The 23866-nt window shown below is 45.5% G+C and overlaps 1 protein-coding gene and 1 long non-coding RNA gene across 2 annotated transcripts in view; both read right to left on the reverse strand.

Annotated features, from left to right (window-relative positions):
* Positions 1–23866, reverse strand: part of PDZD2 (PDZ domain containing 2) — a gene marked incomplete in the record, with an annotated part of 385834 nt that overhangs the window by 172240 nt on the left and 189728 nt on the right.
* On the reverse strand, positions 8354–10522 carry LOC123465175. Its single transcript, XR_006640310.1, has 2 exons — positions 9659–10522; positions 8354–8811 (listed from the first exon to the last, which is right to left on the reverse strand). It is a non-coding gene; the product is annotated as an uncharacterized LOC123465175 (long non-coding RNA).

Consider the following 23866-nt stretch of genomic DNA (forward strand, 5'->3'; position numbering starts at 1 on the left):
ATAAACAGATATTTCCACTCAAAAATGGATTAAAAAAAAACTTACCACTGCTTTCTAGTTATGTATTTCTATGTTAACTTCCTGTCTCTCCCCACAAGAACAGAAACTAAATGAAAACAGGAATTCTTGTCTGTCTGTCTCAAAGATCCAGAACTGGGCCTGTCAAATTATAAGCCTCAACAAACATTTACCTCCCAAACTATTCTCTAAGCTAAAAACAAGCAGAAAATGATCCTTTTTTTTTTTTTTTTTCCAACTGCATTTATCAATGTAACCTCTAAGAGAATAGTTACCCATTAGCAGGTGGCCTACAAAGTGGGATGCAGGAAGGAACCTCAAGATCTCAATAATCAAATGGAATAATTGAGAGCAGTACCATTGGAAACACAGGCCCACCCTTTTCCTCCTTCCCCTTAATTCTTTGGGCTTCTGGTTGTTATGTTTGTGTTTTCTAGAACGTCAGGCACTTGAAGGTCCCTTTGTAAAAATCTCCCCAGAGATGAAGGCATTTTGAATCAGCTGAGTTCCACTCTTAAGTCTTTTTTCTCACCTGCTAAGTGCTAACTACCAACTGTGGGAACTCAGGGAGATTAAGCATCTGTGGGACCCAAGTCAGGTCTCTGCTCTGTAAAGTGGACACAACTATAGGCCCTGCATGTTTCAGGTTTTCAGAGGCTTGGTGTCAATGCACGTCTGTTGCTTAGCTTAATGCCACACACATGCAGTCACTGGAGTTTATCAGTTAAGGTGTTCTGCAGAGGAGTCAACTTTTAGGATGGGTGTTTGTATGCCCAGATGAGTGGACAGAGTTTGACTAGCTATTCAGTCGCTAAGTCCTGTCCAACTGTTTGCAACCCCACTGAGTTCAGCATGCCAGGCTCCTCTGTCCTCCAGTATCTCCCAGAGTTTGCTCAAATTCATGTCCCTTGAGTAGATGATGCTCTCTAACCATCTCGTCCTGTGCCGCCCCTTCTCCTTTTGCTTTCCATTTTTCCCAGAATTTGGACTAAACACTTTTAAATACGAGGACATGAGATGAGATGAGCCAGAGTTATTAAAAATTCATTACTAAGAGAACAGCACATTTACAGAGCAAGTCGAATCCAGTCATCATGGTGAATATTAGACGGAGGTCGTAGAACTCCGAGACCAACTGCAGAGGGAAAGGATGATGGAGAGTCTTCAGTTAAATGCCAGCCTGCCGGTTAGAAATCCCAGTCCCAAAGCACAGCCAGCGGCCACCTCCCACCTCTGTGTCTGTGGTTGGAGGCGCTCGTGTTTACTCGGATTGGCTGCAGGGGCAGTCACAGCTTCCATTTGCTCCCCTGCAATCACCAAGAATGTGTTCTGGCCCAGGCCCACCCCTCCAGGGAACAATAACCATTTCATACATTGGTATTTAGTTACAGAGCTACGAATGCCCTATAGCCAATCAAAACAGGGTCCTAACAGATCAGACTTTGATCTTTGCAAATGAGGATATGGGCTAAAGCCACTCTGGAAAAGCTAAAAAGAGCTAACGTTCTGTTCATGGAATTTTGAAAATGCTTGCTTCCTATCCACTGATACAGATGGTTCCTGAAGCAGTGATGCCGGGTATCGTAGAACAGAATGTGGACACACAGGCAATTCGTGTGTCCCAGAATTCTGACACATTCGAAAATATGTAAATAATAACAGAAATCATAATGAGCTGGTCGGATGGCATCATCGACTCAATGGACATGAGTTTGAACAAACTCTGGGAGACAATGAAGGACAGGGAGGCCTGGCGTGCTGCAGTCCATGCGGTCGTGAAGAGTTGGATGCGACTGAACAACAACAGTAACAGAAAAATCTGCATCTTCAAATTGCCCAAAGCACAACAAAGCCTCACAGATTTAATATAAAATGTCCAGCATTACTCTGGTCTTTTAAAATCAGGCACTGCTGGAGGAAGTGTGAGCAGTCTCAGAAGCCCATTTTTAGCAGAATTGAAATCAGATCCAGGGCTTGAATCACACACAGAGCAGTCTGGCCACTAAAGGCACCTTTCTCTTCATCTCAGGAAAAAAAAATTTTTTTTCTTCTTTATTTAACAAAGATACTGAAGATAAAGAGAAATGTTAAGCAGAAAAGCATTTACAAATCTGCTTTGAAAAGAAAAGAATCCCCAATCCTTATAGCTCTCTGAGTATTTGCCTAGGCTAGAAGAAAAGGGGAAGAGATGACAATAGAAATGGGGTATGAAACACTCGCAGGTCAACAAAACAAGCCTGCCTCTCACAGAAATCAATTTGACTTTTCTTAAGAACACTGGAAGGTCTTCCTCTCCTGCTAAGAAGAGACCCAGAAAAAAGCTTTCAGAACAACTGGAGTTGCTCTCAATTCCAGCCTCGTTCTCTAAAGACACACAGCGTTAAGAACAATGTGCTGGGTCACACATGAGGAGAAACTTCAATTTTTAACACCAACCTGAGCACTTTGCAACAGGGCTTAGAGTACAAATGGGTGGTCACCCCCAGTGCATGACTGCATGGACCTCGTGGTCCAACTACCACCTGCCTTCCTCAATGCACAGTGCCCCATCTATGCAGTCACAGGCAGCCAAGGGTGGGGTGTGCCAGAGTAGATACTTGAACACAAGATCCAGTCATTTTCCTCCAAATTCCAGCATAAGCCAAGGTTACTTAAGAGGTCCAGAAACCTCAGAGCAAGATGTGCCATTCAAAGTCTTGAAATTATCTTGTGTTCTTCTGAGGGCCAGAAAAATAGAACAAGGCTTTAAAGCAACATTCTAGCAAGCCAGGACAGGCTTCCCTGGTGGCTCAGACAGTACAGAATCCACCTATAATGCAGGAGACCCAAGTTTGATCCCTGGGTCAGGAAGATTCCCTGGAGAAGGGAATGGCAACTCACTTCAGTATTCTTGCCTAGAGAATTGCATGGACAGAGGCACCTGGTGGGCTCTAATACTTACCCTATGGGGTCGCAAAGAGTCAGACATGACTGTGTGACTAACACTTTCACTTTCAGGATGGTTCATGGAGACCCTGAGAAAGTATGGAGCTCTTTGTTCAGGACCAAGGCATGGGCCAGAGAGCACCTCCAGCGACTGGAGAAGGCATCCAGAGATGCTTGCCTAGGCACCCAGACTTGTTACCACCTGAGCAGTCTGAACACGTGAGGTTCTGGGGTCTTGTAGATCTTGTGAATCATAGTCATTGGTATTTTCTGCCATATCTCAAAAATTAAAGCAAAAACCACTTCAAATCTCTGGATTCCAGTCTAGCCTGTTATCAGGACACGAGCGCTAGAGCCCTAGATGACATCCTCATTAACAAAAACAGACCTTTAAGCAGCACGGTGTGTAAAGCAAATTTCATGAAACCACCTGCCTTTTGATCTGCATTATCATCCTAGGCATGATCTTACCAGAAGCGATATGATTATAAAGCGCATAGTACTTCAAAACAAACGATGAAAGAGAAAAGGTCAACTTTCTGATAAAGCACTAGTCAGTCTGAACTAATAACAATCCTATGCTACATATCAGATTCCAAAACACCTAAAGTCAGAAAACCAGTAAGGGGACTGCCCCCTGTGGCCCAGTGACTGGGACTCCACGCTCCCAGTTGAGGGGGCCCAGGTTCGATCCCTGGTCAGGGAACTTGAGCCCACATGCTGCAACTCAGAGTTCAAACGCCACAACTAAAAGAACCGGCATTCCTCAACAAAGATCAAAGATCCTGTGTGCCGCAGCTGAGACCCGGCACAGCCAAATAAATAAAATTAAATGTTTTTTTAAAACCACAGTAAGGATATCTCATAGTAATAGTTAACAGTTATTGAAAGCTTAGACTGGGTCAGCAACACATCATAATTCATTGAAACCTCATAACCTCCATGACTATATATTACTATTACCTCCATTAATTATTTACTTATTGCTGTTACATCCATTTTAAAGAAATCTGAGGCACACAAAACATCCAAGGATGTTCAGATGTGATAAAACAGCTTTAAATAACTGTTGGAAGTCTGGTATCAGAATTCAATGGTCTGAAAAGCTGCATACACTGTACATTGAAGTTTTGTTAAGAAATGAATTTGAATCCATACCTGGTTGTCACCCAGAACTGGTGCCCAACTATCTGTTTTTCACCTTTATGTCCCCTGGCACGTAGCCCAAACCCAGAGTTAAGGCTCTCTGCACTACATTATACTCAGGGAGCTTTGGGTCATTGTAATTATCAAGTGTACAATTTAAAACGTTAGTAAGGACTTGAAGTCAGTTTTTCTTTTTTTTTGTTTTTAAGAGTTATCAAGACCAACCTTCAAACAATCAAAATTGATAGAAGGATGTTGCAAGACTGCTGGAAACAAAAATCAAAATTCAAAGATCAATAGCATTCCTTTATACCAGCAGTAACCAGGATATAAAAAGAAGAAAAAATTGGCTTCCATGGCAAGCCAAACTACAAAGCAGAGAGGCATAAATCTAAAAAGCAACTTTAGTAAGAATTTCTAAAACTTCATTAAAAGATAGAAAGGAAGATTTAGATTAAGGGAGGAACTAAACTCCTTTTACTTGAGAGAAAGATAACATTTTCAAGATGTCAATATTACCCAATTAATAATTTCATTGAAATTCCAAAATTATCTCAACAAGAATTTTAAGAAACTTGAAAAACAGTTTAATAATTATATGGGAAAATATAGGAGTAAAGGCTTCTCAGGTGGCGCTAATGGTGAAGAACCCATCTGCCAATACAGGAGACATAAGAGACATGGGTTCGATCCCTGGGTCGGGAAGATCCCCTGGAGGAGGGCATGGCAACCCACTCCAGTATTCTTGCTTGGAGAATCCCCATGGACAGAAGAGCCGGGCAGGCTACAGTCCATAGGGTCGCAGAGTCAGATACGACTCAAGGGACTTAGCAGGCATGCATAAGAATAAGAATTTCGAAAAATACAAAGATGGTAAACTGTATTATCAGATATTAAAACACATTAGAAAACTACAGTAATTAAGACAGTGTGGTATTGATGCAGGAATAGACAAATGATCAGAATGGAATAAAGAGTCCTGAGACCAGTGTACATATTTTTAAAGACTGTATGATATACATGGGGTAAGAGCAAGCTAATCACTGTGCTCCATCTGCAATCCAGTTGAAATTTATTTTTAACCCATCTTCAATTTGTTTTTCTCCTTAGAGTGAGGTAAAGATCAAAGCATATATTTTCCACATGAAAGCCAAAAAAAAAAAAAGATATGGAAATTACTGGAAAGAAATATAGGGGAGGCAGAGAATTGTCTCAAAACAGGAAAGTCAGTTGAAAGATATGACTCCATTAACACAGATTGAACTCAGGTCTCCCGCACTGCAGGTGGATTCTTTACCAGCTGATAAAACAGAGAGAAGCCCAAGAATACTGGAGTGGGTAGCCTACCCCTTCTCCAGTGGATCTTTCCAACCCAGGAATCAAACCGGGGTCTCCTGCATTGCAGGCACATTCTTTACCAACTGAGCTATTAGGGAAGCATTAACAGAGCCAGATCTCAAAATAGAAAAAAACAGAGAGTACAGAAAGCAAGATGCAATATGATACCACTTACGTAAATTAAAACACAGATAAGGATGCATGGGTGTATCTATAAATATAGTTATTTAAAAATCGAAAAGCTAGGCTGGAAGGAGATGCACTGAAACACAAGGTGGGGGGGAATTTAAGTTACAACTAGTTTTTTGTCTAAGAAAAATCCTTAAAAGTAAATGTCAGGTGCTTCCCAGTGCTTCCCTGGTGGTCCAGTGGTTAAGAATCTGCCTTGCAGTGTAGGGGACACTGGTTCAATCCCTGGTCTGGGAGGATCCCATGTGTCATGAAGCAGCTGGGCCCATGTACCACAACTACTGAAGCCCGAATGCCCCACAGCCTGAGCTCCACAGCAAGAGAAACCACTTATATGAGAAGCCCACGCACCACAACTAGAGAGTGACCCCTGCTCTCTCCAACTAGAGAAAGCCCGAGTGCAGTGGCAAAGACCCAGCACAGCCAATAAATAAATAAGCTTTTTTTTTTTTTTTAAAGCAAATATGGCAAAACACTATGGCAATTAAATCTGAGCAGTGGGAATATGGATGTTTTTGCTAAAGATACAGAAAATGACATGATAAATTCTTTAAGGAAGAACTCTCAAATGTTAAATCTAGATCTTCTTTGTTAACATATCAACACAAAGTAGTTTCTTGATTATCTATAGTCTTATTATTCAAAACACAGAATAAAAATGCGGCAGACAAATAAATCCACTTATCAATTTCAACTGTAATGCTTAATTTTATGTGTCGACTTGGCTGGGCTATGTTGCCCAGATGTTTGGTCAAACACTAGATGTTGCTGTGAGGGTCTTTTTTATGTGTGATTAAATACTAAATCACACCTAAAATTTGAATTATGTTTAAATATGTAAATCAGCGGACTTCTCATGAAGATTACTCATATTGGGATGGAGACTGGCCATCTAGTCAGTTGAAGGCAGTACAAGAGGCTGAGGTTTCCCAGAAGAGGGCTGTCCTCAAGATTGAGACACAAACTCTGCCTAAACTTGCAGCCTGCTGGCTCATCTTCCAGGGTTTTGACTTGTCAACCCCCACAAGTGCATGCACCAAATCCTTCTCTTCCTCTCTCTGAACATGTGTATTTCCTCTGTACTCTGTTTCTCTGGAGAATGCTGACTAATACCAACACTGCAAGTTTTGGGGGCAGCCATGGTTTCTCATGACATGTCTTATACAGAATGAGAGTTGGACCAGAAAGAAGGCTGAGCGCCAAAGAATTGATGCTCTTGAACTGTGGTGTTGGAGAAGACTATTGAGAGTCCCTTGGACTGCAAGGCGATCAAACCAGTCAGTCCTAAAGGCAGTCAACCCTGAATATTCGTTGGAAGGACTGGTGCTAAAGCTGAAGCTCCAATACTGTGGCCACCTGATGCGAAGAGCCGGCTCACTGGAAAAGACCCTGATGCTGGGAAAGATTGAAGGCAGGAGGAGAAGGGAATGACAGAGGATGAAATGGTTGGATGGCATCACTGACTCAATGGACATGAGTTTGAGCAAACTCTGGGAGTTGATGGACATGGAAGCCATGCATGCTGCAGTCCGTGGGGTCACAAAGAGTCGGACATGACTGAGCGACTAATAACAACAAAATAGTTTCTGAACTGAAACGGTCCACAGTTTCTATAACACTCAAAAGGGTAGAAAGTCATGCTTTAGGGGTGACAGGGAATAATGACAGGCCAGTTCAGATGGACATCTTGGGATTAAATACATCTTGGGTATGTTTTCTAGGAAAATAGATCTCACAAGAAGATAAAGGTCTTCAGTAAGATGGCTTCTTGCTGGAGCTGTGGTTTTCCAGAGTTGACACATCCCCATTGGCCTGTGATTACTTGTTCACCAGGTACTCCTGGGGAGGACACATGTCCACACTCTTACATGAAGGAAGAAGAGGGGTCAGAGGAGTGAGGTCTGGCCTTCCTGTACCTGTGATATTTCCTGAGAATTCTCCTTGTTTGTTTCACCAAAAACACAAATTGACAGACTGCCCAAGACTGACCGCTCTCTGCAGACTGCTTCTCCATGGATGGACCTCTGCTCACGCTATGATCAACAGGGTCAAGTGCTCTAGCTTCATACACAGTCCACACTCCTCATAATCTACTCAGACACCATGTATGCCTGGATGTAAGGGCATGTTGCTATTGTTGTTTAGTTGTTAAGTTTTGTCCGACTCTTTTGAGACCCATAGTCTATAGTCCTGGAGAAGGAAATGGCACCTCACTCCAGTACTCTTGCCTGGAAAATCCCATGGACAGAGGAGCCTGGTAAGCTGCAGTCCATGGGGTCGCTAAGAGTTGGACACGACTAAGCAACTTCACTTTCACTTTTCACTTTCCTGCATTGGAGAAGGAAATGGCAACCCACTCCAGTGTTCTTGCCTGGAGAATCCCAGGGACGGGGGAGCCTGGTGGGCTGCCGTCTATGGGGTCACACAGGGTTGGACACAACTGAAGCGACTTAGCAGCAGCAGCAGCAGTCTATAGTCCACGAGGCTCCTCGGTCCATGGGATTTCCCATGCAAGAACACTGGAGTGGGTTGCCATTTCCTTCTCCAGGGGATCTTCCCAGCCTACGGATCGAACTGACGTCTCCTGCATTGGCAGGCAGATTCTCTACTGCTGACCCACCAGCAAAGTCCGGATATAAGGCTATAAAAGAACCCCTAAATATACCCCTTTGCTCAGTTTAGATCTCTTACTGATTTTAGATAAAATACATTTGAGCCATTTAGTGTTCTGTGTTTCTGATCATTTTTTATTTATTTTGGTTTGGCACCTGCAAACCAAGAAAGTTCAAGTAAGAAACAAGAATGGACTTACTGAAGCAATAATTCAAGGTGACAACCACACACGTTATTAAAAAACTTCTTGACATCAATTTGCATATCCTGTAGAGTTAGAGGAGAACAGAGCCATCTCAGTGGAATCATGAGGCGAGCCCAAATATAAGCAATCCCCTCTTGTCCCAGGTGGCGCTAGGGGTAAAGAGTTCGCCCGCCAGTGCAGTAGACATAAGACATGGGTTCCATCCCTAAGTTGGGAAGATCCCTTGGAGGAGGGGATGGCAACCCACTCTATTATTCTTGCCTGGAGAATTCCACGGACAGAAATGCCTGGTGGGCTATAGTCCATAGGGTCGCAAAGAGTTGGACATGACTGAAGTGACTTAGCACACACACACCACTGTCCCAATCAGAAGATAGCTGAAAAAATTCAAGGGTTAGATAATGTTAGATTTTCGGTTAGATAAATATAAATGATAGACTCTATGTCATTAAATGCAAAATTGTATCTAAGATACTAAAAAGTAATGTTTAAAACATTTGTATAAACAATGTAAGATATTAATATAGCAATACACATACTTATATGTGCAAAAATACCACATACACAAATACTATGTAAACAGAATAAGCTAATACTAATTTAGAAATATTTCTGGTTTCTTCCCACTTCTGACTCTCACACATCATGAAAACATTTATTCAATCTTCAGTGGTCTTTTTACACCCAAGCCTGTGATTACAGCTACTTTTTTGAGTTTTCCAAACCATATCCCCTTCACTTTCATGTCAGTTATTTGGATAATGTTCTTGACTCGTTCCATTTTTAAATGATCTTTAAAAGTCTTGTTTACAAAGAAATCCAACACTTGTTACTGTGAGGTCAGATGCCCAGGAATATTACTCGAGTTTTTTTTTTTAACCTTTTTTATAATATGATTTCCTTGGTTGACCTCTACAAAGCATCCAAAATCAGCACTGATGAAGGTCATTTGAGGCTAATGTGTATTCCCTAAATAACACTTTGATGTTCAAAATAATTGTGAGATCTTTCCATGAGCATGTGAGAAGCTGTAAAGACTTAAATATAAATTTCCTCATTTCTGATGATAAGCTTTTTTTTTGGAGGGGGGGGAATGCAGCGACCATGCTTTATATTTGACTTGGGCTCAATGAGGTAAACTCTATAGCTTCATTTCCCTCACTGCCCCCAATCTGTCTTTCTTCCTCAGCAGAGCAGCCATGGTAGCAAGGTACAGAGTTACACCTGGACTTTTTCAAGTAGAGCTGGGGACTCCAGGGGAATCCAAAAGGCGGAGTCTAGAAGACCCAGAAACATGTATCTCTGCCACAGGACAGATGGGTCCTGCCACATGAGCCAGGCTGGGAGGCCACTAGTTTTCTGTTCTGTCTTCTTTTAAAAATAATTTTTGCAGTTGCAGTGTGAAGCCTGTACGAGTGGCAAGAGAGAGACTTCTCTGGTGGTCCAATGGCTAAGACTCGGGCTCCATGCCCGGGTTCAATCCCTGGTCAGGGAATTAGATTACACATGCCACAAGAGTTCGCATGCCTCTGTGGGCTCCCTGATGGCTCAGGGAGTAAAGAATACACCTGCAATGCAGGAGAGACAGGTTCGACCCCTGGGTCGGGAAGATCTCCTGGAGGAGGAAATGGCAACCCACTCTAGTATTCTAGCTGGGAAATCCCATGGATAGGGGAGACTGGCAGGCTAAGTCCATGGGGTTGCAAAGAGTCGGACACGACTGACAGACTAAGCATGCATGTCACCACTAAAGATCCCTTGTACCACAGCTAAGATCCGGCTTAACAAATAAATAAAATAAACACTAAAAAAAGAGAGTGGCAGGAGAGCAATCTGCAACCGGGAGATGCCTGGGCAGCTCTGTGGTCACGATTCCTCCCAGACACCCCCTGAAGCTTCTGAAGCAGGTGAGACCCTTAGAGGCCCCAGCAGCAAGACACTAAGCTCAGCTCTAGCACTGCCAATGGAGAAGGCGGTGGCACCCCGTCACTTTTCCAGTCCTCTTGCCTGGAAAATCCCATGGGCGGAGCAGCCTGATAGGCTGCAGTCCATGGGGTCGCTAAGAGTCGGACATGACTGAGCGACTTCACTTTCACTTTTCACTTTCATGCATTGGAGAAGGAAATGGCAACCCACTCCAGTGTTCTTGCCTGGAGAATCCCAGGATGGGGGAGCCTGGTGGGCTGCCGTCTATGGGGTCGCACAGAGTCGGACACGACTGAAGCAACTTTGCAGCAGCAGCAGCAGCACTGCCAAAGGCAAAGGGAGCCAGGGAAGCCTGCATGTAGGAGAGAATTTTCTGGAACATTCTGAAGAAAGGCCTCAATACCTTGGGAGCATAAGTGGGCCCCCACAGGTTACCTATTTCAGTGACTGGAGTGGAAGGAACAAGGCGCAATGCTGCAAGCTGTACAAGGTGTTGGTGCAAAGGGGATGGGTGAAGGAAGAGGGGAAAAAAGATAACAATGATAAATCTCTACCGACAGTGTGATACTGTGACTTAGAGTAAAAAATATTTAGTCTTTGCCCACCGTTCCTGACACAGCACTCCTAAAACCCTTGAAATTCCCTACATGAGTCATAGGGGAATTTTAAATATTCTATTCAGTCCTGGAAATAGTTCCAGAGCAATCAAAGTAAAATGAGTATCTTTATAACAAGTCTCTTCCTTTTTTAAAAATTGATTATTTATTTACTTTTGGCTGTGCTGCATCTTTGCTGCTGTGTGGGCTTTTCTCTAGTTGCAGCAAGCACAGGCTACTCTCTAGTTGCGGTGCACGGGCTCCTCGTTGCAGTGGCTTCTCTTGTTGTCGAGCCCGGGCTCAGCAGTTCTGACCTACAGGCTTAGTGGCCCCATAGCTTATGGGATCTTCCCGGATCAGTGATCAAACCCATGTCTCCTTTATTGACAGGAGGATTCTTAACCACTGAGCCAGCAGGGAAGCTCCCCGCAAGTCCCTTTCAATCATATCTGAGCTGATGATAATGTGGTGACTTCTGCAAAGTCCTTAAGGATGGATGCTGGTTGCAGGGGTGGGGGCGTGTGGCAGGCATGATTAGAAGGTTGGAACTGTTCATCCCACCCCACCCCCTTGACCTCTGGGGAAGGCAGAGGCATTGGAAACTGAGTTCAATCATCAACGGCCAATGATTTCAATTGTGCCTATGTAATGACCCCTCCCCAAAAAACCCCAAATGGATGGGTTCACAGAACTTCCAGGTTGGTGAACACCTGGAGACGCCATGTCCTTTCCCCAAATCTTGCATGCGCGCTATGCATCTCCCCACGTTGTGTCCTTTTTATAACAAACCAGTAATCCAGTAAGTAAACTGTTTCTTGAGCTCCATGAGATGCTCTAGCAAATTAATCAAACCTGATTAATTAACCCTATTAATAGGAGTGGTTGTGGAAACCTATTTATAGTCAGTCAGAAACACAGGTGAAACTTGGACTTCTGACTGCCATCTGGAGCATGGGTAGTGGGGTGCGGGGGACAGTCTTAGTGGACTGAGCCCTTAACTTGTGAGATCTGATGCCACCTCCGGGTAGACAGCATCAGAACAGCACTGAACTGGAGGACACCCAGCTGGTGGTCCCCCACCATACACACACACACAGTTGGTGACCCAGAAGTGAAGATGTGTTCAGAGACTACTCTGTATAATGTAGTTGAAAGCAACAGAGCTTTTCTTTACAAGGAGGACAGAGTAACAAAAGAGGAAAACCTGTTAGGAACTCAGGGTTAGCTGGAGAGAGTGTTGCTGGAATTTGGCTGATTCAGAAAAGCTACCTCCAAGGCAGCTGACCAAGCCTAGATTCTCTCCGGTAGACTTGGACAGGTTTATCCCAAAGTAATACACTGGAAGGACTGGAGCTCCAATACTCTGGCCACCTGATGCGAAGAGCCAGCTCACTGGAAAAGATGCTGGGAAACGCTGGAGAAGAGGGTGACAGAGGACGAGATGGCTGCATGGGATAACCGACTCAATGGACATGAGTTTGAGTAAACTTTGGGAGATGACGAAAGACAGAGAAGCCTGGCGTGCTGCAGTCCCTGGGGTCACAAAGAGTTGAAACGAGTCAACAATGACAACAATACATAGACCCAGCACTTTCAGAAGTTTGTAACAAGATAGATAGGGATATATAGGATAGGTAGGATAGGATAGGATAGGATAGATAGGATAGGATAGGATAGATAGGATAGGATAGGATAGGATAGATAGGGATTTGTCTCCTTCTCCTTGGTTTTTCTCAATTCAGAAAACTGACCTTTAACCCAAGCCTAGTTTTATAACTGAGGAAACAACTCAGGGAAGTTGAGAGATAACAGTTGACAAAGCACATCCTGAAAGGAGAAGCAGCAAACCCAGCTCCGGGGGCCTGGGAGCAAGCTGCATGAAGGGCTTTCACATGCCCGGCACGGAGATGAACTCCTCCTGTGCATTACCTCGATCCTTATCACCAACCTGGGAGGGATCAACATATACTATCCCCACTTTACAGTTGAGAAAACCAAGGCAGAGAAACTAATGCTCCCCAGAGTCATTTAGCAAGAATGCGTGCCAGCTGGGTTTAGAACGGCATTCCTCCTCTGACAAGGTGTATTTGTAGAGTCAGAACTGAGGTGATATAGCACCTCATCCTACTTATGTACTTCTGGGTATGTCACTGAGCTGTGAGCCTCAGTTTTCACATCTACAAAATGAGCATGACACAGCTTTCTGGAAGTGAAATCTTTTTTGTTAAAGCTGCCAGGACAAAGCCTGACAAGCAGCAGGCACTCAGTAAAGGCACCATCCCCTGCATCTCCTTTCCTCATCTTCCTGAACCTAAGTCTTACAGGTGAGGTATAGCAATTTATCAGCCTCCAGCTGATTTGCATATGGGAGAAAATGTAACACACAGAGAAAGAAACACTAATTACTGACATTCATCTTGTCACATGCAGACCTAGACCAATCTACTTTGTTTCTGTTCATCAAAGAAAGGGTTCTTCTTAACCCATCTTAAACCAACTTTAAGTGTGATTTAGTGGAGCCAAAGATTTTTTATTTTATAGGGCCCCTTATACTCTTGTCCTTGTGCTAAATGGACTCACGAAAGGCCATCATCACAGGAGCAGCGCCCGTCAGCAAACGCCCTCTGCAAGCAGCTGAGCCTGACTCCGAGATCTCATCTCCCACGGATGAGGCCTGGGACTCTGGCTCCAATAACTGCAAAACTTATAACTCACTCGCCCAACCCAACCCCAGCACCTCGTACGCCCGCATAAAATGTTGCTCCAAAGCTTAAAGTTGGTGAAGGGAGATGGCCAAGAGTGGCTGTGGGTTGGTCCAAGTATTCCCCCAGTTGTCTACACGTGGGGCCAAGGTTGGAGCCTGGGTTAGAATCCACCGTCTGCATCCTATTAGGCCCTTTCATGAGCTCAGAGCGTGACTATCTGGTTTGCATTTGCAACACAGAGGGAAGCAATAAGGGACAGCAGAAAGGCTTTCTAAGGGGCACCTGGTGGAGGTTAGTTTTACCAGAGAGCACCTATGAGTGACCAGGCAGACTGACCTGGAGAGGGCTGGTTGAATGCAACCCTGGGAAGAGTCAAGAGCACCAAGTTCTGGCATCGTTCATACCATCTGTGGCCCAGAACAAGGCACTGAACCACTCAGCCTGAGCGTCACCTAAAAAGGATGAAACTGAGGAAGATATACTCTGAGATTCCTTTTAGTTTGAAAATTCTGTAATTTCAGCTCTTGATGAACCCCCCTTTGAGAAACATTATGAACTCTGAAAATGCATTAATGCGAATACCTAGCATAATGAGTTGCCTATTGGTCCCTGGTCATTGTTCACTTTATAAAAAAATGAGCCATTGTTGATCAAGATAAACCTAAAGGGTATTTAAAAAAAAAAAACAGTCACAGACATATTATACCCACATACATACCACATGGGGCTTCCCAGGTGGTGCTAGTGGTAAAGAACTTGACTGCCAATGCAGAAGTAAAAAATGCAGGTTTGATCCCTGGGTCAGGAAGATCCTCTGGACTGGGAAATGGCAACCCATTCCAGTATTCTTGCCTGGAAAATCCCATGGACAGAAGAGCCTAGTAGGCTATACAGTCTATAGGACCGTAAAGAGTCGAACACAAGTGAGCAACAGATGCACACAAATATACTACATACCTACATGCACACCTGTATGTATATTATCTTACTTCAAGAGTTGCCAACTGTTGTTACCACTATATGTACCCGACATTATAGGGAGAAGGCAGGATAATGCAGTCCCCTGTCCCTCACCATCTAATAGAAAAGACAGAAGAGACACAAGAATAAGATGACAACTCTTGGACAGGACAGGACATGATTCAAATTCAGATGTGCTCAAGTAAATGCAACCGGTATTTTAGAGCCAGAAATGACACTCATGATGTTCTATGAGAAGAGGTAGCCATATGGATGATGTCAGTCTGGGTTCCCAGCAGAAAGCCAAAGAGACACTCAAAAGGGTTGAACTCGAGAAAGTTATATACAGGGAATATTTGCAGGAGGGTGAAGCACCTAGAAGCTGGCAATAGCTGGGAAACTATTACCACCTACACGTCTGAGGGGCAAGGGGAGGAAATAGTGTGAGCTGGGGTCAAGAGCCCAAGCTGTCTGTAAGAGTTCAGAAGAAATAAGCCATTGTCAGGACCTTGGCAAGGCTGAGGGGAGAGCAGTGAGGAGGATAAATACCCCAACACTCTTGGTCCAAAGGAAGGCAGAAAATGACCTGAGGGAGGAAAGAGAACATGCACGCACACACACATGCCCACCTGCATAGACACTGGAGATGTATTAAAAGTGAAAGCAAACATGTTAGTCGCTCAGTCGTGTCCGACTCTGTGCGACCCCAGGGACTGTAGCCTGCAGTCTCCTCTGTCTATGGGGAGTCTCCAGGCAAGAATACTGGAGTGGGTTGCCATGCCCTTCTACAGAGGATCTTCCTGACCCAGGGATTAAACCTGACTCTCCTGCATTGCAGTCGGATTCTTTACCATCTGAGCCACCACTTGTCCCAAATACATCTCTAATGTAAAAAAAGAAAAAAGTCCAGAAAAAAAAAGATTTATCCTACCAAAGGATCTCACCATATGATTAATCTAATTTTTAAAATCTTTTTTAGCTATGCCACCAGAGAAGGGAATGGCAACCCACTCCAGTACTCTTGCCTGGAGAATCCCAGGGATGGCGGACCCTGGTGGGCTGCCGTCTCTGGGGTCGCAGAGAGTTGTACACGACTGAAGCGACTTAGCAGCAGCAGCCATGCCACATGGCATGTGGGACCTTAGTTCCCTGACCAGGGATCGAACCTGCACCCCCTGCATTAGCAGTGCCAAGTCTCAACCACTAGACCCTCAGGGCAGTCCCCTAATCTAAACAAAGTCTTCTAACAAACCTCAAGTAAATGTGTACAAACAGAAACTCTTTAAATTGCAAATAGTTTCTACAAAATGCTCATATTGACACGTGTGTGTTTACTTTTGTTTACAAGGAAGTTACGGCATCCACTGACCAGACAAAATTGTTTAAATTTTCCTTAACCCTCTACCCTCACCCACCCCCAATTTCCAAAGATCAAGTCCCAAGTTTGCACACGAACACATTTTTCCATTTATATTTTCTATCATTTGGCAATTAAAACAAGAATCCCAGAGGTCAGCCAAAAGTCTTAAAAAACAAATGAAAGAGTCGGATGCATTATCTCTGGATTCAAAAGCGCAAAACGACACGTTATGAGAAACCACCTGGAAAACGGCACTTGGCAGGCGCCATTTCAGAGATCTGCAGTTCAAACGTCAACTCCCTGCCAACTGATAACCTTTACCAGAGACCCTCGGAGAAAGTTCTGGAAGTGTGGCGTACTGAAGTCTCTGTAATGCCATCTGCTTTTGTGCAGAGTTGCAGTGATGGTAACGGGAACCTGGTGCTGGGATGAGGATCAGGATTGCTCCTCAGGGTGGCAGAGGGTGGGGAGAGTAATGTGTGCAGGGACGGCAGAGGAAGAGAAGGGTTAAAAGATGTCTCATGGTCACTTCCCAATTAGGGACCGCGTGTCTGAAATTTCTCAGGACAACCTCAGTCTCAGATATCCTAGACCATACTACTTACATGTCCAATCCTGGGGAAACAAGTTACACAAATCACGGTGCTTTAACTTGATGGGGAAATATGCTGTTATTAAAATTAATGAGTCAGGAATGACATGAAAAATCCTTGCATTTATTCACTCACAGTAACAGCTGAATCGCTATTGTATACTACAGATGGTGTAAGGGTGTTCCAGCTGTAATGATGAATTATTAGCATGAAGCATACATGTTATATAGCACAGAACCAGACTGCCAACGTCTGAATCTCTGCTTCACTCCTGAAAAGCTGGACAACCTTGAGCAATTTCCCTAAAATACCGTGTGCCTCACGTCATCTCCACTGTAAAACAGGAATAATAATGGTACCCTCCCCATAGGATCATTGAGGTTAAGTTGAGGTTAAGTTCATAGTGTAAAGCTTGTAATAGTGCGTGGCACAATATGAAGTGCCCATCCTTACAGTCTTGGTTTGGTGAGGGATGTAGATACAAACAGGAACATGATGGTATAATGCTAAGGGCAATCAAAGCCTTCCCTTCAGGCTAACATTGAACTGGGAATGGAAGAGATCAGGAGGGCCTCCTGTTCATAAAAAGAGAAGAGAGTCATTGCACTTGAGTCAGACTGGAGAAAACTGGAACAGTCCGTCTACTTTTTCCTGCATTCCACTGAGCACTTCCGGAGTTTATTTCATCTTACAAGCTTCCCCAAGTCTGGGATGCACAAAAGACAAAGGGTGGAAGACAGAGGAAATGATACCAAGTGTGCAAACAGGCCTGCCTGTCCCAACCACTGCAGGGGTGAGTGGTAATAAGCGCTTGGCTTGTCACAGGCTGCAGTACGTGGGGTGTCCTCGTGACCTCGCGATTTTAAGAACAGTCTTCATTTCTGTGACAGCCCCAAAAAGTTCTCTGGCTGGGATTGGGTAGCAATCTCCAAAGCAAAGGAATCCTCTTTTCCCCTCCAACTGTCTCATTGGTTATTCTTTCCTTTGAAGTTGGAAGAGAGAATAAAATTACTTTCATCTGCCTGGAAATCACCAGAGTAGAGAAGAATCCTCCCTGGAATCGGAATGAGGAAACAGGCAGCTCAGATCTTCCGTAAGGTGAGCCCAGGGTGTGCTTAACTCCTTTTGGAAATGAGACGGCATGTAGATCAATATCCACCTGTGTTAGCTTGGCAGCAAATGATACCAAACCCCGATTCCAAACGGCTTGAACAAGGAGGAAATTCATCATCTCACAGGATGGGAAGCGTGGAGAAATATGGTGCTTCTTGAGGACACTCAGGGATCTGCTCTCTTCTAAGGCTGGCCGCAAGATGCCTCCAGTAGTTCTAGACAGCAACGCGCCAAGAAAGCAAAAGGTTCGTTTGTTCTGTGTGTCTTTTGTTTTGGTAATGAGCACACCTCCTGCAAGAAGCTCCGCAAGAGACATCTCTTCACACCTCACTGCCCAGACCTGGATCACATACTCTTTCCTATACGCATCCCTGGGGTGTGGGATGGAGGTACCACAAATGAAGTCAACGAATCATCTCACATATCAGATGCTACCAGGTCCATATGACCACCGAGCCTGCAACAGGCTTCTGGCCAGGACCAAAGGAAGAAATGAACGTGAATGTATTTCAGGAGTTAGCATGCTCTACAGTTATTCTCAAAGATAGAATTCTGGTAAGCCACAGCATCAAACCCATTCAGAAATGCTTCTGCCTTATGCTCCACACATACCAAGAAGAAGAATCACTGACCTGATAGAGAAGATGCTAACATATCTGGTATAAATGCCCAAGAACCACTCTATCCAGAGCCTGGACATCTTTGATGATCACTGCTGAGCTGACAGTACATCGTGGCCTATTAGTATTCTGTCCCAAGGGGGCACCCGCAGCAGAGGGGTGTAAAAACAAAAGAACTAAGAGGAGAAGGGAGAGTCACTTGCCAGTAAACTGTGATGGATTGAAATGAGAGAAAAGTTTTTTAAACTGGGCGGGGCAGGACAGGTTTGCTAAACTCTTAAGGATAAAAAGAAGAAACAATGCAACAAAATTTTGGAAGCTGTAAAGTGGTCTAACCCAAGGTAACTGACTTAGCAGACGGAAGAAAGCCGAAACCTAGCGCAGAAGGATGGGAAGCCCATAAGCAGAGCTCCAGGGTCTCTGGAATTTGGGACACCAGGCACTGAGGGGGTCAGGGGCCCCAAATCAGGAGAGCTGGCTGTGAGTCTGTGCCAGAAGCTGTCAGACCCTGGGTCTCCTCTCTCACCCCGGCTCCAAAGTGACTGCCTGCATTCTGCAACCTGTTTGCTCTGCTGAATCAGAATGACTGTGACTCAGAGTCACTTCAATGTAGCTCAGAGAAGGGGTATGCTTACAAACAGGGAAATGGGAGAAGGTTCCATACCAAATGCTGGCTTTCTGGTCTCCATCTGAGTCTGGCTAATAGAGTACAGCAGCCAGCAATTCCCCTCGGCATGGGGATTTCTCTTCAGTTTCCTTTGAGGGAATGCCCTTCCACCAGGTGGGAATCCTCCAATAAAATCCCTCAGCAGGATAATCCTACGGCTGGCCGCGTATGTGGACTCACCTGGGGCGCTCTTCGTAATCACTACTACCTGAACCCTAGCAAGACCCAACATCATTCAAATACTTGGGCAACTTAAATGGAAAGTTTACTGTATGCCAGGAATTGTTCCAGGTTCTAAAACACTGTTCTAGTGTTCCTTCTTGGTAAGGTGGAGCTGATCCTGGGTGTCAGCTCCATCAGGCGTGCAGACCTTCCAGTTAACTTCTCAGCAGTCAGTTCCAGGATCCTCAGACATCTGAGCAAAGCCTTTAACATGCAACAGATTCCAAAACAAAAACTAAGAGGAAATCAGAGGAAAACAAACAGCACAGGGAACAGAGGGACACTTCAAAGAAACTGCCACTGTGATCCTTGACGAGAGTTGAGGGTTGAAAAGCTTTTCATCTATGAAACGAGAACAGGAGATTATAAAAAGAAAATTTGAGATTTTTAAAGAGCTCTTGGAAATAAGAAATTTGATGACAGACATGGGAATTCAATACATGGGTTGGAAGGTAAAATGAGGAAATATCCCAGAAGTAGAACTTTTTTTAAAAAGGAGAAAACATAGGAAAAAATTAAGAAAATTAGAGATTCAATGTATGAGGGCCCCATTTCAACTTAATATGTGTTCCAGAAGAGGACAGAAATCGCTTTTTTTAATATTCCATAGAACAGTTCAGAACCGAAGGACATGATTTTCAGATTGAGAAGGTCCACTGAAAGCCAAGTAAATTGATGGAAAAAAAAAAAAAGACACAGCAAGGTGTACTGAATGAGATTTCATTACAGAGGGAAAGGACATTACAAAGACAAGAAAATCAGAGAAGGGGAAATGATTATATTCAAAGCATCAGGAGTTAGAATGACAGACATCTCAATGGCAATACTGAACCTGGAAGAACAAAGCATTCCAAGTTCAGGAACAGACTTCCAACACAGAGTTCATACCCCTAGTAAACTATTAATCTAACTTCGAAGATCTCAAAAAACTTATTTCCCAGGCAGTCTTTCTCAGAACTACTAGAAGATGTTACCAGCAAGAGAGCAGAAAGAAGCAAAGAAGGAAGACGTGGGTCTAAAAAACAAGGGATGTCACATGAAGAGCAAATGAATCCCTGCTGTGATAAGGAATTCCAGGATGAGAGCTGTGCCTCTGGCAGCAACTCCAGAGTGAAGGAGACCAGAAGGCTCAGCCAGAGGGAGGAGCCAGGTGGAACGGGACACGCCTACTATTTAGAAACATGGGCAAAGTTGAAGCTCTTGTCTCTGGGGCACAGAAGCTAAGGTTGGTGAGGGGTGGGTCAAACAACTGCTGTTTCTATGTATAAGCCTTCTAGAAATATATGGCTTTACAATTATGTCTGTGAAGAGCTTTGATAAGGAAAGAAAGGAAGGTCAGGCAATGAATCAGATTCCAGAACGAAATCCCAGGCAGAGATCAGGAGAACCTGCTTCTCTAAACTGCAGAGGTATTTGGTGAAACCTCTGAGAGACAGAGAAAGAAGAGTTGATGCTAAAGGCAGCAAAGGCTGAGCACCTGGCAAAGCAGGTGGGACAAGAACCTGATGGCCCACGAAACAGGCAGGAATGGGGTCACTCTTCCCCTTCAAGGAAAGAATTCCTGAGTGTGACCTGCCTGAGTTATTGAGATTAGTAGGAATACGGGATTAAAGGGAGCTGTGTGGGTCAAGCATGTAGTTGGTCAATTTACAGAATAAAGAAGGCAAGCAGAAAGGCGGTTTGGGGACACCCTGCTGCTCTTCAGGCAGGCTGTCTTCCTTCCCCCATGGGTTAGAAGAGGTTGACTCTTATCTCCTCAGACAATTAAGCTCAGCTGCACCAGCTCACAGAGCTCAAGGCTGAAAGGGCGTGGGCAAGCGTGAAACCCTGAGTCCACGCTGGTTTCCCCATCAGTTTACCTGGTACATCCTATTTCTGTTTCTTCTCTGTGTAGCAGTCTCTGAGGACTCTTTTTTTTTTAGAGCCTGGCACAGGCCTGGTTTCCTAAAGCCCACCTACCTGTGGATCCCAGAGGCAGTACAGGAGGGACAAAGGGTTTGACCAGCAGCCCTGAAAGCAATTAACTGTAGGTGGGCCTTGTTAACACCTCAGTAAAAGAAGAGCGCTGTGGCCTTCTACAGGTTAGTGAGATTAACTGCCAGATTAGCATACCGTGGTAGAGAAAATCCCTTGTGGAGCCTTCCATGTGGCTCAGTGGTAAAGAATCCGCCTGCCAATGCAGGAGACACAGGTTTGATCCCTGGGTCAGGAAGATCCCCTGGAGTAGGAAATGGCAACCTGCTCCAATATTCCTGCCTGCAAAATCCATGGACAGAGGAGCCTGGTGGACTATAGTCCATGGGGTCGAAAGGAGTCTGACACAACAGCGAATAAGCACAAAGGCAGATCCCCTTGTACCTTTTCAATTCATCTGCAAAGTCAATGTACAGTTGCAAAACAGTACAGGAATGCAAAGGCTAAAGGCTGAAAGTACTGTATTTTATGTGTGTTTAAAGATACTTCTCCATTAGAGTTTATGCCATCCCCTTTATGATATAAAACTCAGCCTGACCTATTTTTACGAAAAGCATTTACTATTTACATTCACAGAAATCTATTCTTCCCACAAGTGGTTCCCAGGGTGACGGCTGTAGTTCCCTCCTCTTTACCAACCCCATCTCATCAGACAAAATTTGACTTAATTTCACTCCTAGTGTTTACAAACTGCTTACAAGAGAGTTGCGACAGGACAGAAAATGTCATTCTCTTTCCCAAAAGCCCTCATCTTTAAAACCTTTGATTTGTGGATGAGACAATCAAAACATGTTGTGAATTAGGGGTGGGGGAGTCGTCCAAGCAGACTGTTTAGTAGTTCAGGGTGAAGATCTGTCCCCAAAGGCGATTATAAGCACTTGAGGGATCATAAACAGTTCCTGCTGGCAGGAGCGGCAGCTATGCTGTACCCAGACTCATTCCCTGCTGGCCGTAGCGAGAAGCAGGGGGATGAGGGCAGCGTTAACAGATGCCTGGTTGCTGGACACCCTCTCTCCCTTCCTGGACTTCAACAGCACAGCTTTTCCGCGGTGACTGTCAGGATCTTGGCTCTGGAGACCCCCGGACTTGTCCCTCGTTCCCCTCCACCCCGCCGCTCACACACACACATATACACACACTCAGGGCGCCTCCTTCCGTCTAGTAATTGACAAACCAGTTCCTCGTCGGGTACTCCTCCCAAGGAGCACAAACCATCCGTAAACACGCAAATCCCCCAAATCAAAAACAAGACACCCAAGGGGTCTGCGAGATGAGCGCCGCGGCAGTTCGGCGGCGGCGGGTGTTTCTCGGAGGAGGTTGGGGCTCAATTTCCACACCCCCGCAGGCAGCCTCAGTCGGCACCCCAAAGCAGGGTCGGATGGGGGACGCCTGAGGTTTTTGTCTGCTAAAGCAGATTCCTACCTCCAGTTCTGAAGTCACCTTCGCGGGGCGGGGGGTCTCCTCTCGACGTCTTCGGCTGAGGTTCGGTCGGGAGCAGCCGGCCCCGGGTAATCCTCGCTCCCGGGCGGGGCTCGCACGCCCCGGGGCCGAGCCGGAGCCTAATCACCTGCTGGGCGCGGGCGGGGCGGGGCGGGGCCGCTCAGCGCGCGCGCCCCGCCCGGGAAGCCAGCCCCCTGCGCACCCCCCGACGGCCCTTCCGGAGCACTGTTCCCGCGGGGAGCCCCGAGCGCCCCGCTCCGAGCGCGGCAGGTCTGCGGGAGGATCCCCCTCCACCAGCCCGGCTTGGGAGGCTTTGAAAAAGACTGTAATGGAATCCCGGCTCGCCTCGTCACTCCCCTGGCTCACTTGTCAAAACTCCACGGCATTCCAGAACCCCTTCCCCGGTCACTCCCCCCACCCCCACCCCCTCCCAGTCGGAAAAGGAAACCACACCGGGGAGAATTCGGGGAGTCTGGGGTTTCTGATGCAGACACCTTTTGTTTATGTCAACTTGCTCCGGAGCTTCCAGCGGTAACTGGGAGCAGGTCTGAGGAGAAAAACGCCCCACCCAGATAACCCTCGCCCGGTCAAAAGTTCTCCCTCCAACCGCCGCGAGGAGCTCCAGCTCCCCGACATCAATTCATTTCATAACCGCTCCGTTTCATAATCGGCGGCAGCATGGGTCCTTACTGGGGGTGGGGTGGGGTGAGGTGAGGGGGAGCCCCACACCAGAATCAACAACCATCGCACTGGGCAATCTAGCAGGCAACTTTCCAGAAAGCTGCAGTGAGATTCTTTCTGCTGGAGAAACCAAATTTACCACTGCTGAATTACAATCGCCGGTGACTGCACAACTGAAGCATTTCCTTTATACCTTCTCGGGCTCCCGCGCCCCTCCCGCCTTCTGCGGGGTTCAGTCAACGAGCCATCCCCGGGAGAGGCATGAATGGGCTCCGGCCGTGCAGACATCTCTCCAGCTGCAAACTGATGAGGAAGCCCGACCCACGAGGCTGAATTGTTTACATCACACCCACTGAGGGCTTCCTGTCTTAAATTAATGGGAATACAAATAAGACAGGAAAACAGTGTTTGCTTTTCTTAGAGCAAGGGTGAGGGCCTGTGGAGGGGGATGGGGTCGACCCACATTTCATTGCGTGAAGAGGTTGCTTTTCAAAACTTCAATTGTGTTCTATTCCTTTTTCCCACTTGGAACACTTGTTGAAAACGAAAAGCATCGCTGTGCCAAACCTCAAACC

Source organism: Bubalus bubalis, chromosome 19 (assembly GCF_019923935.1).
Source record: "Bubalus bubalis isolate 160015118507 breed Murrah chromosome 19, NDDB_SH_1, whole genome shotgun sequence".
NCBI lineage: Eukaryota > Metazoa > Chordata > Mammalia > Artiodactyla > Bovidae > Bubalus > Bubalus bubalis.